Below are 15,565 nucleotides of genomic sequence, written 5' to 3' on the forward strand. Positions count from 1 at the left end.
GCAACTCAGCTTTAGTCTTGCTCCCCTGCCTTTTCCCCTGAAGCCCTGTAATTTTTTTCCCTTCAGGTAATTACTCCCTTTTGAAAGCCATGATTGAATTTGCCACCACCACCACACCGAGCTAGTGCATTCCAGAACCTAACAACTCTGTGTAAAAAAAAAAAAGTTTTTCCTTGTGTCACTGCTGATTCTTTTAACAATCACTTTAAATCTGTTTTCTCTGGTTCTTTTCCCTTTCACTATCGGAAACAGTTTCTCCTCATCTGCCTGATTTTGAACACCTCTGTCAAATCTCCTCTTAACTTTCTCTAAGAACAGCCCCAACTTCACTAATCTATCTATGTAACTGAAAATCCTCATCCCTGGAATCATTCTTGTTAATCTTTTCTGCACCTTCACATCCTTCCTAAAGCATGGTGCCCAGAATTTAACACACTCCCGCTGAGGTTGAAGCAGTGTTTTAGACAGGTGGTTTGTCATAGTTTCTTTGCTCTTGTACTCTAAGCCAATGTTAATAAGGCATATGGGACCCTGGGCTCTATAAACTGTTTTCTCAACCTGCCCCGTCACCTTTAACAATTTATGCACATGTACCCCCAGATCCTTCTGTTCCTACATTCCATTGAGAATTGTGTCCTTCAATTTATATTGCCTTTCCTCATTCTTCCTGCCAAAATGATTCACTTCACTCCATGTCCTCGCGAAGATTCAATGTTCTCATCAAAGTTCACAATAATTCCAACTTTTGTGTCATCTGCAAATTTGGAAATCGTGTTTTGTGCATTCAAATCTAGGTCCATTAATATAGACAAAGAAAAGCAGTGGCCCTAATATCAACCCCTGAGAACCTCCCTATGTACGTTCCTCCAGTCTGAAAAACAATTGTGCACCACTGTTTCTTGTCACTCAGACAACTTCATATGCTGCCACTGGCCCTTTTATTCCATTGGCTTCAATTTTGCTGACAAGCCAGCTATGTGGCACTTTATCAAACACCTTTTGGAAGTCCACATACTCTATCTACATCACTTGCATTACCCTCTTCAATTCTCTGTTACTCATCAAAAATCTTGAATCAAATTAGCTGAACACAATTTTTCCTTAACAAAATTTCCCTTGGCACAATAATAGTTAAGAAAGTAAATTGTGAAGATGACACAAGGAGATTACAAAGGGACATAGGTGAAGGGAGTGGGCAAAGATCTGACAAATGGAGTATAATGTAGGCAAATACAAAATTGTCCATTTTGGTAGGAAGAATAAAAAAGCTGATCTAAATGGTGAGAGATTGCAGAGTTCTGAGATTGAGGGATCTGGGTGTCCTAGTGCATGAATCATAAAAGGCTAGTATGCAGATACAGCAGCTAATTAGGAAAGTTAATAGAATGTTATAATTTATTGTGAGGGGAAATGAAGACAAGTGTAGGAAGATTATGCTTCAGTTGTACAGGACATTGGTGAGACCACATCTGGAGCACTGTGTACAGTATTGGTGGTCTTTTTAAAAGAAAGGTGTAAATGCATTAGAAGCGGTTCAGCGAAGGTTTACTAGACGAATACCAAAAATGGATGGGCTGGCTTATGAGGAAAGGCTGGACAGGTTAGCTTGTACCCACTGGAGTTTAGAGGAGTAAGAGGCAACTTGGTTGAAACCTTTAAGACCCTGAGGGGTCTTCACAGGGCGGATGTGGGGAGGATGTTCCTTCTTGTAGGAGAATCTAGAAATAGTGCTCACTGTTTAAAAATAAGGGGTCGCTTATTTAAGACTGAGATGAGAAAAAATGCGAATCAGTCGTGAGTCTTTGGTACTCTTCCTCTAAAGGCGGTGGAAGCAGAGTCTTTGAAAATTTTTAAGACGGAGCTAGATAGATCCTTAATTAAGGGGGTGAAAGGTTATTGGGGGTAGGCAGGAATATGGTGTTGAGGTTACATTCAGATCAGCCATGATCATATTGAACGGCGGAGCAGGCTCGACGGGCTGAGTGGCCTACTCCTGCTCCTATTTGTATGTAAATCCATTTGGCTTTCCTCAATTTATCCACACTTGTCCAGGTGATTTTTAATTTTGCCCTGGGTTATTGTTTCTTAAAGCCTCCCTCCACCCCCCAACCATGGTTAAAGTGACTGGCCTGTAATTGCTGGGTTTATCTTTGCACCCTCTTTTTGAACAAGGGTGTGACATATGCAGTTCTCCAGTCCTTTAGCATTATCCCTGTAGGACGATGGAAGATTATGGTCAGTACCTCCACAATTTCCATCCTTGCTTCTCTCAGTAACTTCAGATGCATCTCATTTGGTCCAGGTGACTTATCAAGTACAGCCAGCTTTACTAATACTTACTCTTCATCCATTTTTAGCTCATCCAGTTTCTCAACTACTCCTCTTTCACTATGACCCCGACATCACCATCTTCCTTGGTAAAGAGAGATGCAACAAACTCATTTAGGAACTCAATAATGCCCTCTGCCACCATCTGTCACACCCCTTTTGGTCCCTAATTGGCCCTACTTCTTTTGCACCCTTGTAATATCTATATGTCTGCAGATGACTTTTGTTTCCCCTTTTATGTTAGCTGCAGCTTCTCAAAATGCTATTTCTGCTCTTTTTTTCACTTCCCATCTGAACTTCTTGCAACTCAGCAGATTCTTTTTAACTTGATATCTCCCATAGCAACAAATCCAGCAAAAGAGAGACAGTACCAACTTGATGGGGTAGATTAAGGGAAAGTAAGTGGCAAAATATTACTGATATAACATAGAAAATGAGATCAGGCAAAATGGCTTAAAAGTTTGCAAAAAGCACAGCTAGTCTTTAAGTGCAACATGTGAATGAGCCATGACTCAACAGTTGGGGGCACTAGTGATCTAGCCAGCCACTATCAGTACCTGGAGGTTGTACTTACCCTGTGGCTGTTTTTGCAAGGTTGGAGCACCGCAATACAGCTGTCCTCAAAGCAATTGATCTCTTGGCATTATTCTCAAATAATACAACTTTCAGAATTGTGAGGGAAAAGTATGATAAAACACTACTGAACATTGCTGCAGGTTATATATTTGCCATTGACAAGTTCCATTGCTCATGAAAGTTCCCTTGCTGTTGTTCCAAATCACTTACGGAAAGAGATAGAAACTCAGATGAAATCCTGTGACCGAATGAGGTGTTTGGCTGCATCAAATCTTCGGTCTTAACGAGTTTCTGGCATGAAAAAAATCCAATCAGTTTAGCACATACAATAAATCAAGGGAAACAGGACGCTATGAGCCCCTCAAGTGGCTGCAGACTTGGTCTTTGAGAACAGCGCTGCAGAATCTATCTTCTTCTTTCCACTATTACATGAATCATTCCTGGGAGAAAACAGGGCAATTTCAGAAATATTTTGTTGATTTTGCTGTTTCCATTCATCCTTAACACTATTTGACTGGATGCTTATGTGTGCTGTTTCGTCAATGGTTCCAGTTGTGATTTGCAGTTATCTCATGAAAACAAAGCTTAAGCCAAGCTGATGCAGGTGTCAAATGCGACAGCCAAAGTATAGTGGGACAAAAAACACATCGGTGGAAGAATTGAATATAATGGATTTTCTGGGCGTTCCATGAGTCAAAATGGCAATGGTGATGAGTTGCTGGGCTTGGGAGAGGACTGGGGCTACTGAAAGGCTTGTAAAGAAATTGTGTGTTTAAGTGAAATCATGGTTTGTGGAAAATAAAGTTTTTGCTTCTCCAAATAAGTAAATATAATAGATTCATGACTGATCAGAGCATGTGGAGCTAGTAACAGCAAAGCAGAAAACCAACTAAATATTAGGGGGTAGCTACTCAGACTGGCAAGAGGTGGAAAGTGGTGTTCCATGCAGGCTGGCGCAGGGACCACTCTTGATCACAAAGTACCTTGATGACTTGTAGTCAGGAATTGAAAGTACAATTTCAAAATTTGTGAACAGCACAAAAATGAGAGTGCCGATGGAAAGCCCTACCTGAAGCACAAGTAGAAACAAATCAAAAACAAATTTTCAATTATTGTTCCCCTTTACCAAAGTGTTAAAATTCCAGTTTGTGTTGCCTTTTTGTTTGCTGGGTCCAGTGCTGGTCCAGATGTGGCACCAATGTAAAATAGAAGAAAATTATGATGCACAATTTAAAACATCTGCAATTGGTTATGTGGCTAACTTTACTTCACATCCCACACTTCTAAATAAATGATAAATGTACTACTAGCAACTGGAAATATGCTTAACCCTTTAATGAGGATGTGAGAAGTGTTGCTGGGAAGGCCAGCATTTGTTGCCCATCCTAATTGCCCCTGAACTGAATAGCTTGCTCAGCCCTTTCTGGATCTGGACTCACCTGTAGGCCAGACTGGGCATGAATGGCAGATTTCCTTCTCTAAAGGACATTAGTCCTGTGCATTCAAACCCTTCATATAGATCGAGAAAAACAGTGGTCCTAATATCAACCCCAGATGGGTTTTTACAACAATCCTTGAGACTAGCTTCATAATTCCAGATCCATTTCCAAATCTTTTGCTGCAATTTCTGCCAGTCCATCAGTAAAATTATTCAGTATTCAGATCACTGGTGTAGTTTAGAAACAGTAAGAACCTGGGGGTGAACTTTATTCATTACACTTCTTTCCCCACCTGATGTTTGTGATCAAATCCCTCAGTTACCCTTCATTTCCTATTTTTAAGTACAAGCATTTCAGTAACAAGTTTAGTCAGAAGTCTTTCCTGTGAAACATGGACAAATGAGCTGAATTACAGAGGTGAGCTGTGAGTGACTGCCTTTGATATCAAGACAACATTTGACTGAATGGGGCAACAAGGAGCCCCAGTAAAGCCATACCTAGCGCAAAGGAAGATGGTTGTGGTTGTTGGATGTCAATCATTTCAGTCCCAGAACACCACTGCAGGAGTTCCTCAGTGTAGTGTCTTCAGCCCAACCATCTTCAGCTGCTTCATCAATGACCTTCCTTCCATCATAAGGTCAGAAGTGGGGATGTTCGCTCTTGATTACAAAATATTAGTTCTGTTTGTGATTTCTTGGATACCTTTTTAAAATTCATTCACGGGATGTGGGCTTCGCTGGCTGGGCCAGCATTTATTGCCCATCCCTAGTTGCCCTTGAGAAGGTGGTGATGAGCTGCCTTCTTGAACTGCTGCAGTCCATGTGACGTGGGTACATCCACAGTGCTGTTAGGGAGGGAGTTCCAGGATTTTGACCCGGTGACAATGAAGGAATGGCGATATATTTCCAAGTCAGGATGGTGAGTCTCTTGGAGGGGAACTTCCAGGTGGTAGTGTTCCCATCTATCTGCTGCCCTTGTCTTCTAGATGGTAGTGGTCATGGGTTTGGAAGGTGCTGTCGAAGGAACGTTGGTGAATTCCTGCAGTACATCTTGTAGATACTACACAATGCTGTTAACTGTGCATCGGGGGTGGAGGGAGTGAATGTGGGTGTGGTGACAATCAAGCGGGCTGCTTTGTCCTGGACCAGTGTGAAGCTTCTTCAGTGTTTGTGGGAGCTGCATTCATCCAGGCAAGTGGGGAGTATTCCATCACACTCCTGACTTGTAGATGGTGGACAGGCTTTGGGGAGTCAGGAGTGAGTTTCTCGAGTCATGATTCCTAGCCTCTGACCTGCTCTTGTTGCTGCATTATTTATATGACTGGTCCTGTTCAGTTTCTGGTCAATGGTAACCCCCCCCCCAGGCTGTTGATAGTCAGGGGGTTCAGTGATGGTAATGCCATCAAGGGGTGATGGTTAAATTCTGTCTTGTTAGAGATGGTCATTGCCTGGCACTAGTGTGGCACGAATGTTACTTGCCATTTGTCAGCCCAAGCCTGAATATTGTCCAGGTCTTATTGCATTTGAACACGGACTGCTTCAGTATCTGAGGAGTCACAAATGATACTGAATATTGTGCAATCATCAGCGAGCATCCCTACTTCTGACCTTATGGTGGAAGGAAGGCCATTGATGAAGCAGCTGAAGATGGTTGGGCCGAGGACACTACCCTGAGAAACTCCTGCAGTGATGTCCTGGAGCTGAGATGACTGACCTCCAAAAAGCACAACCATCTTCCTTTGTGCTAGATATGACTCCAACCAGTGGAGAGTTTTCCCTCATCCCCATTGAGTCCAGTTTTGCTAGGGCTCCTTGATGCCACACTCAGTCAAATGCTGCCTTGATGTCAAGGGCAGTCACTCTCACCTCAACTCGGGAGTGCAACTCTTTTGTTCATGTTTGAACCAAGGCTGTAATGAGGTCAGGAGCTGAATGGCCCTGGCAGAACCAAAACTGGGCATCAGTGAGCAGGTTATTGCTAAGCAAGTACAGCTTGATAGCACTGTTGATGACTCCTTCCATCACTTTACTGGAGCACAAGTCTTCAGTGCTATTGCCAGAATATTGTCAGGGCCCATTGCCTTTGCACTATCCAGTGCCTTCAGCTATTTCTTGATATCACATGGAATGAATCGAATTGGCTGAAGACTGGCATCTGTGATGATGGGGACCTCTGGAGGAGGCTGAGATGGATCATCCACTCGGCACTTCTGGCTGAAGTTTGTAGCAAATGCTACAGCCTTATCTTTTGCACTGATGTGCTGGGCTCCCCCATCATTGAGGATGGGATATTTGTGGAGCCTCCTCATCCAGTGAGTTGTTTAATTGTCCACCACCATTCACGACTGGATGTGGCAGGACTGCAGAGCTTAGATCTGATCAGTTGGTTGCACGATCACTCACCCCTGTCTATCGTTTGCTGCTTATGCAGTTTGGTACACAAGTAGTCCTGTGTTATAGCTTCACCAGGTTGACACCTCATTTTTAGGTATGCCTGGTGCTGCTCTGGCATGCCCTCCTGCACTCTTCATTGAACCAGGATTGACCCCCTGGCTTGATGGTCATGGCAGAGTGAGGGATATGCCCGGCCATGAGGTTACAGATTGTGTTTGAGTACAATTCAGCTGTTTATGATGGCCCACGGTGCCTCATGGATGCCCTGTCTTGAGTTGTTAGATCTGTTCAAAATCTATCCCATTTAGCACGGTGGCAGTGCCACACAACACGATGGAGGGTATCCTCAATGTGAAAGCAGGACTTTGTCTCCACAACAACTGTGTGGTGGTCAGTCCTACCGATACAGTCATGGACAGATTCATCTGCGGCAGGCAGGTTGGTGAGATGAAGTCAAATATGTTTTTCCCCCTTGTTGGTTTCCCCACCACCTGCTGCAGACCCAGTCTAGCAGCTATGTCCTTTAGGTCTCGGCCAGCTCAGTCAGTAGTGGTGCTACTGATTCGCTCTTGGTGATGGACATTGAAGTCCCCTAACCAGAGTACTTTCTGTGCCCTTACCACCCTCAGTGCTTCCTCCAAGTGGCATTCGACATGGGGGAGTACTGATTCATCAATTGAGTTAGGTGGTGAGGGTGCGGTATGTGGTAATCAGGAGGTTTCCTTGCCCATGTTTGACCTGATGCAATGGGATTTCATGGGGGCCAGAGTCGATGTTGAGGACTCCCAGAGCAACTCCTTTCCTACTGTATACCCCTGTGCCACCACCTCCACTGGGCCTGGGTCTGTCGTGCCGGTGGGACAGGACACACTCAGGGATGATGATGGTGGTGTCTGGGACAGTATCTGTAAGGTATGATCCGGTGAGGATGATTATGTCAGGCTGGTGCTTGACTAGTCTGTGAGACAGCTCTCCCAATTTTGGCACTAGCCCCCAGATATTAGTAAGGAAGACTTTGCAGGCTCGACAGGGCTGAATTTGCCCTTGTCATTTCCGATGCCTAAGTCAATGCTGGGTAATCTGGTTTCATTCCTTTTTTGAGACTATGTAGCAGTTTGATACCACTAAGTGGCTTGCTAGGCCAATTCAGTCAATCGCATTGCTGTGGGTCTGGAGTCACATGTAGGCCAGACCAGGTAAGGATGGCACATTCCCTTCCCGAAAGGGCATTAGTGAACCAGGTGGGTACTAAAATAGTCCACGTCCACATGCAGCGAGATATGGGCAACATTAAGCATTGGGTTGATGAGTGGGAAGTCACATTCATGCCGTTCAAGTGCCAGGCAATGACTATCTTCAACAATAGAATCTAACCATCTCGTCTTTACATTCAATGCCATTACCATTACTGAACCCCTCACCATCAACATCTTGAGTGTCACCACTGACCAGAAATGTAGCTGGAACAGCCACTTATAAATACTTTGGCTGAGCAGGTTAGAGGTTGGATTTTCTGCAACAACTATCTCACCACCTGACTTCCAAAGGTCTTTTGACTGTCTACAAGTCTCAAATCAGGAGAGCGATGGAACATTCTTCACTTGTCAGGATGAGTGTAGATCCCACAACACATAAGAAGCCCAACATCATCCAGGACAAATCATTTGATTGGCACTCCATCCACTTTAAAATGTCACTCACTGCACTGGTGCAGATTTACCATCTACATGACGAATGGCCCTAACTTTCATAGACTTTTTCGATAGCACCTCTCAAACTTGCGAAGGCTACCAATTTGAAGGACAAGGACAGCAGGTGGACAGCAGCCACACCTGCAAGTTCCCTTTCAACACACACAACATTCTGACTTGGAAATACATTGTCAAAATTCTGGAGTTCCCTTCTAAAAGCATTTTGGGTGTACCTAATCCATAAGAGCAAATCTGAGGGATGGACACACCATCCGTGGTTAACTAGAAAGGTTAAAGGTTATACCAAACTTAAAGAAAAAGTATATAATTGTGCAAAGATAGGTGGAAGGCCAGAGATTGGACAGAATGTAAGGAACAGCAAAGGATGACTGAAAGATTAATAAGGAGGGAAAATTAGAGTATGAGAGAAAGCTAGCCAGAAATATAAAAGCAGGTAGTAAGAGTTTCTGTAAGTATGTAAAAAAGGAAAGAGTTAACAAAGAGAGCATTGGTCCTATAGAAAGTGAGTCTGGAGAATTGATAATGGAAAACAAGAAAATGGCAGATGAATTGAACAGGTATTTCACATTATTCTTCACTATACAAGATAAAAGTAACATCCCAGAAGCAGCTATAAATCAGGAAATGGAAGGGAGGGAGGAACTCAGGAAAATTACAATCACTAGAGAAGTAGTACTGAGCAAATTGTTAGAGCTGTGGGCTGACACATGCCCAGGTCCTGATGGACTTCATCCCAGGCTCTTAAAAGAAGTGACATAGTTGATGCATTGGTTTTAATTTTCTGAAACTCCCTAAATTTGGGGAAGGTCCCATTACGTTAGAAGATAGCAAATGTAACTCCTTTATTCAAAAAGGGAGGGAGACAGAAAGTGAGAAATTACAGGCCAGTTAGCTTAACATTTGTCATCGGGAAAATGTTGAAAGCCATTATTAAAGAAGCTATAGCAGGACACTTGGATAAGGCCATAACCATAAGATGTAGGAGCAGAAGTAGGCCATTCAGCCCATAGAGTCTGCTCTGCCATTCAATGAGATCATGGCTGATCTGCTAATCCTCAACTCCACCTTCCTGCCTTTTCCCCATAACCCCTGATACTCTTACTGACTAATAAAAAGCTGTTTATCTCAGCCTTGAATAAAATGAATGACCCAGCCTCTACAGCCCTCTGTGATAAAGAATTCCACAGATTCACTGCCCTCTGAGAGAAGAAATTCCTCCTCATCTCTGTTTTAAATGAGAGCCCTCTTACTCTGAGATTATGTCCTCTGGACCGAGACTCTCCCACAAGGGGAAACAGCCTCTCAGTATCTACCCTGTCAAGCCCCCTAAGAATCTTATATGTTTCAATAAGGTCACCTCTCATTCTTCTAAACTCCAATGAGTACAGGTCCAACCTACTCAACCTCTCCTCATAAGAAAATCCCTCCATACCCGGGATCAACCTAGTGAATCTTCTCTGGATTGCCTCCAATGCCAGTACATCTTTCCTTAGACAAGGGGACCAAAACTGTTCACAGTATTCTAGGTGTGGTCTAACTAGTGCCTTGTATATTTTTCGCAAGGCTTCCCTATTTTCATACTCCATTCCTTTTGAAATAAAGGCCAACATTCCATTTGCCTTCCCTATTACCTGTTGAACTTGTATGTTAGCTTTCTGGGATTCATGCACAAGGACTGCCAAATCTCTGTGCTGCAGCCTTCTGCAGTCTTTCTCCATGTAACTAATATTCAGCTCCTCTATCCTTCCTGCCAAAGTGCATAACCTCACATTTTCTCACATTATATTCCATCTGCCAAGTTTTTGCCCACTTACTTAACCTGTCCATATCCTTCTGTAGACTCCTTGTGTCACCCTCACCACTTGCCTTCCCAACTATTTTTTGTGTCACCCACAAACTTGGTGATAGTACATTCACTTCCCTCATCTAAGTCATTAATATATATTGTAAATAATTGAAGGTCCAGCACTGATCCCTGTGGCACTCCACTAGATACAGGTTGCCATCCTACAAATTGTACTTTATTCAATTTATTAATTAATTACTCTAATGTCCCCACTCTTCACACTTTATTATAATTTTTTTTATACACACCAATATCGATCCTATACTTAACATAAACTATCTTTAAGAAAAGAGGAAAAAAAGGCTAGATAAATAATGAGAGATTGCAGAGCTCTGAGATGCAGAGGGATCTGGGTGTCTTAATGCATGAATCGCAAAAGACTAGTATGCAGGTACAGCAAGTAATTAGGAAAGCTAATAGAATGTTATCATTTATTGCGAGGGGAACTGAATACAAAAGTATGGAGGTTATGCTTCAGTTATACAGATCACTAATGAGACTACATCTGGAGAACTGTGTACAGTATTGGTTACCTTAGTTAAGGAAGGATGTACATGCGTTGGAAGCAGTTCAGAGAAGGTTTACCAGACTAACACCTGGAATGGGCGGGTTGTCTTATGAGGAAAGGTTGGACAGGCGAGACTTGTGTCCGCTAGAGTTTGGAAGAGTAAGAGGTGATTTCATTGAAACATACAAGATCCGGAGGAGTCTTGACAGAGTGGATGTGTTTCCTCTTGTGGGAGAATCGAGAACTAGGGGTCACTGTTTAAAAATATGAGGCCGCCCATTTAAAACAGAGATGAGGTGAAAATTTTTCTCTCAGAGGGTCGTGGGTCTTTGGAAGTCTCTTCCTGAAAAGGTGGTGGAAACAGAGTCTCTGAATATTTTTAAGGCAGAGGTTGATAGATTCTTGGTAAGCAAGGGGGTGATAGGTTATCGGGAGAAGGTGGGATGCAGATTCAAGGTTACTATCAGATCAGCCATGATCTTATTAAATGGCGGAGCAGCCTCAAGGGGCCTGTTTCTCTAAACATGAAACGTAAGTCAGAGAGTGGGGCAAATGGGTGTGGGGGACTCTGGGGGCAGAATATATGAGACTAAATTTTGGGCAAGATGAAGTATGAAAAATGAGAGGCCAATAAGAAAACTCTAGAGAACTTGAGCTTAAAGTTTACATAAGTATGCATAAAAGATTCGGGGGCAGGTTGGTGGAGGGGATAGAGATGAGGTATTGGTGGAGGAAGGGAGCAAACAACCTTAGTAATGGATAGGGTATGGGGATTGAAGCTTCACTCTTGATCAGACTAGGTGACAAGATCCAGCCTGAGTGCATGGCTGGAGAGGGGATCCATTTGAGGTTTGGACAGCAGAGTTTCTGGTTGGATTTGAAAACAATGGCTTTAATCTTTCTATTGTTCAAATGGAAGAAAAATGTTAGACACGAGGTCTGACAGCATGAAGGTTGTCATAGGATCAAGGGAGATGGCGGAAGGGTAGAACTAGCCATCCTGGTACATGTTGAAGGCTGAGGATTACAAGGGGCAACATGTACATTAAGACAATAAGGAGAGGGTCTTGTGGGTCGGGGGAGGGGGGGGTGGTGGCAAGGAGACACTCAGGAGCTGGTGCTGATGGATGGGAAGAGCAGTCATACTCTCGATGTGTTTACTGCAGTTGAGCAAGTAGGAAAGAAAATTTATTGGGTATCCCATGGACCAGGGGAGAGGTGATGGAGAATGATGACATCCTAAACTATAGCAAGTGCTGCAGAGGTGGTGGACAATGAAGGATATCAGACCAAAATCACATCCTCAGAGGATGCCTTTTTTTATATATCTATTCTTTCAAGGGATGTGGGCATTGCTGGCAAGGCCAGCATTTGTTGTCCATTCATAACTGCCTGTGAGCTGAGTAGCTTGGTAGACCATTGCAGAGGGCAGTTAAAAGTCAACCAGTCTGGAGTCATATGTAGGCCAGACTGGGTAAGAGATTTCCTTCCATGGGTTTTTACGACAATCCATAATAGTTTCATGGTAACCATTACTTAGGCCAGCTTTATAATTCCAGATTTATTTGAATTTAAATTTCAGCAGCTGCCATGGTGGGAATTGAACTCATGTTCAGAGCCTGGGCCTCTGGATTATAAATCCAGTGACATTATCACTATATCACCACCTCCCCAATCATTCTTGATTCGCCTAGACTGTTTTTGATTCTAAGAGTAGAGCAGAAGCAAACTGAAGGGATTGAGACGAGTAGTTTTGCAAAATCTGGACATGGATCTGGGAGGCAGTGACACATTTTAGGTTAATGAAAAAGGGTTTTGATTCAAGATTTGGGGGAGTATAATTTGATGGATGGGTCAAGGATGGTCTTTTTTCTTTCAGTACCCGAATTTTGGTTGTTTTGAAAGGGAGTGAGTTGGCACTTGAAAGGAAATTATGACGATGTGAACTAGAATAAGGGCCAGGACAGCTAGGCATGTGTTCAGGAGTTGGGTAGGGAGGTAATCAAAGTAACATGAGGCTCCATTATGTACTAACAGAGTTGTTTTTATTTTTTATAAAACACAATTTTGTTGAATTTCAAAAATGCTAGTTGTACAATATCAGTAGCGAAAATATAGTTTACAAATGCAAAGTAATCTGACTTTACTTCAGTGTTGCTTGCAACTACACAGCACAATGGCATAGTGACTACCATCCTAGTCTAGCAATCCAGAGATTGACTGTCCAAAGCAATGGCAAAGTTTGAAATGGAATTCAATAAATCTTGCTTTTTGTGGACTTGCACAAAAAAATTAACACGAGCTGTAATTTTGTTATAAAAACCCAGCTGATTCACTGTCTGCCAGGGAAGAGTCTCCCACTCTACCCAGTTTGATCTATATGTGACTAATCCATGGTACATGACTCATAATGCTGTCTAAAGTGTTCGACTTCATCACCATCTCGAATAATAAACCAACTTCAGTGTTGCCCAAATCTGAAGTTAAAAAGCAACAACTACTTTAAATTATTGATAAACTAGCAAATTGAGCTTTTTTTTTGTTGCGTCTCAGTTCAAAACAGTTGACTTCACAAAGTTGGATTACTTTTTTAAAGAAACATCTTTTTAACATTAATTTGCAGAGGTGAAGAGACAGGTCAGCAAAGCTAAAATAGTAAACAAGATTAGAAGAGCAGATAATATCGAAAGAAACATCAAGCATTTCTACAAATTTATCCAGAGAATTTAGGTAAGAGGAGAGGTGATGGTCCTAAAGGTAACATTAGACACTGGGCAGAATTTTACATCCCATGGGCGGGCGCGCACCCAGCCCAACTGGGCGTGAAATCATGAGAGTGTCCCGACGTCATCCTGCGCTCGCCCGATATTTCGCTCAGTGGGCGCACGCAAAAGTCGGAAATGTGCCCGCCGACAATTAAAAGGGAAATTATGCCCATTAACGGCTCAATTGTCTGATTTTCGTGGCCTGTCCAACCTTATGGCTGGCAGACGAGCGAATCTGCCAAGCGGACTTTGCACTTTTCGTCAAACCTCATCCAAGGGCAGGATGAGGTTTCTGTTATTAAATCAAATTGAAATCAGTGGACAGCATTTTTATCATCTATATGTTCAGGTGTCTGACTGTGATGCTTGGACATTTTTTTTCCTCATTTTCAAAGCTTTATTTCATGGTTTTCAAGTCTGCTGCTCCTCGAGGCAGCTCTCTGCCTTCAGGGGGCTTTCTCTCAGCGCTTGCCTGCGCCTGTGGAAACGTCGTGGCCCGCCCTCCTCCCGCCCCCACCCCGGCAGCGCTGAGCTTTTCAACTTGCTTTTCACGCTGGCCGTTAATTGGCCAGCCAGCGTGAAATTACACCCGGGGGCCAATCGCGGTCAGCGGTCCGTCTCCTGACCGCTCCTGGGCCCGCCTATTGCGCCCACCCGCTGAGCTGAAAATTCAAGCCATTGAAGAGACAGCAAATATACTAAATGAGTCATATCTAGTGTTCAGGGGTATCATTAAGCGCTGTCTACCCAGCAAAGAAGCTGAAATTCGATGGGAGGAATTACTAAAGGAAAAAGACATTTCTGATAAGATGGTAACAGATAAGCTGAGGAAGTTAAAGGCAGACTAAACATCTGGCCCAGATTAGCTTCATATGAAGGTACTTGAAGCACTGGTTAGCAAAACCAATCATGTCCTTACCAAGTGTTTGAGGACTGGAAAGGAGCTGACCCAACAGCAATCTTTATAAAGGTCATTGAGGCAATTCAGGAAACTATAAGTCAGAATCTGTTGTGGGATGAAAATGATCTAAATCAGAGAAAGCAGGGCGGTTGTGACTGGAGCTGTCAATATGGTCAGTATTGGAGACATTGCTGTTTAATGCGTATATAAATGGTTTGCAGAAACAAAGCAGTCTAGCCTTGCAGGTTAAACCAATTTGAGGAAGGAAGGGTTTAACTAATGGGCATGAAGCAAGGTGAAATATAAAGACGACCTGGAAAAATGGCCTGATAAGTGGAAAATGCATTAAATGTTGACAAAAGCAAGGGAATGAGACCAGAGAACAAACAGCAGGAATATAAAGCAAATCGTCCAAAGACTATTGCAGAAACAGGAGGAAGATCTTAGGATATTGGTGTATAGCTCATTGAAACCAAACACAATGTGTATTGATACTGAGAAATACTAACCAGACAGTAAGATATATAGCTAGAGGGGTATAGCACAAATGTCAAGAGCCTGTACAAGGCACTGGCATGACCACGCCTGGGGAGCTATGCACAATTTTGGTCATTATACTACAGCAAGGATATCTAGCCATTGCTGTCTATGAAAGAAAACCAAATTCAAAATCACTTCAAGCCATCCAAGTAATTGTTTTCTCTAGAGAAGGGACCCAAAGATATTTCCAGAATTCAAGATTCTTAAGGGAATTGATGAAAAGAACAATAACAAACTGCATTTATACAGCAACCTTAATAGCACTGACATTTGAAGGATTGTGAAATTGAGGTGTTTTAGAACCAGTTAGATGGGCTACAGACTTTTGCAATCATACAGCTCGTATATCAGATTGTTTGTATAATATTCTGCCAACTTGTAATTTTTGGTGTTATATATCCAAGAACTGTCATAGGGCCAAAACAGCAACTATTTTCAACCTTTGTGAAAAGGATCTTGACTAATCTCAAAGAGGATGCAATTGAAGGCTACAGGAGTGTTAGCTAATTAAGGGCATTGCTGGGAAATATTTACACTGAATGAAGACAGATGAGGTG

This window comes from Carcharodon carcharias, chromosome 3 (assembly GCF_017639515.1).
Source record: "Carcharodon carcharias isolate sCarCar2 chromosome 3, sCarCar2.pri, whole genome shotgun sequence".
In the NCBI taxonomy this organism is placed as follows: Eukaryota; Metazoa; Chordata; class Chondrichthyes; order Lamniformes; family Lamnidae; genus Carcharodon; species Carcharodon carcharias.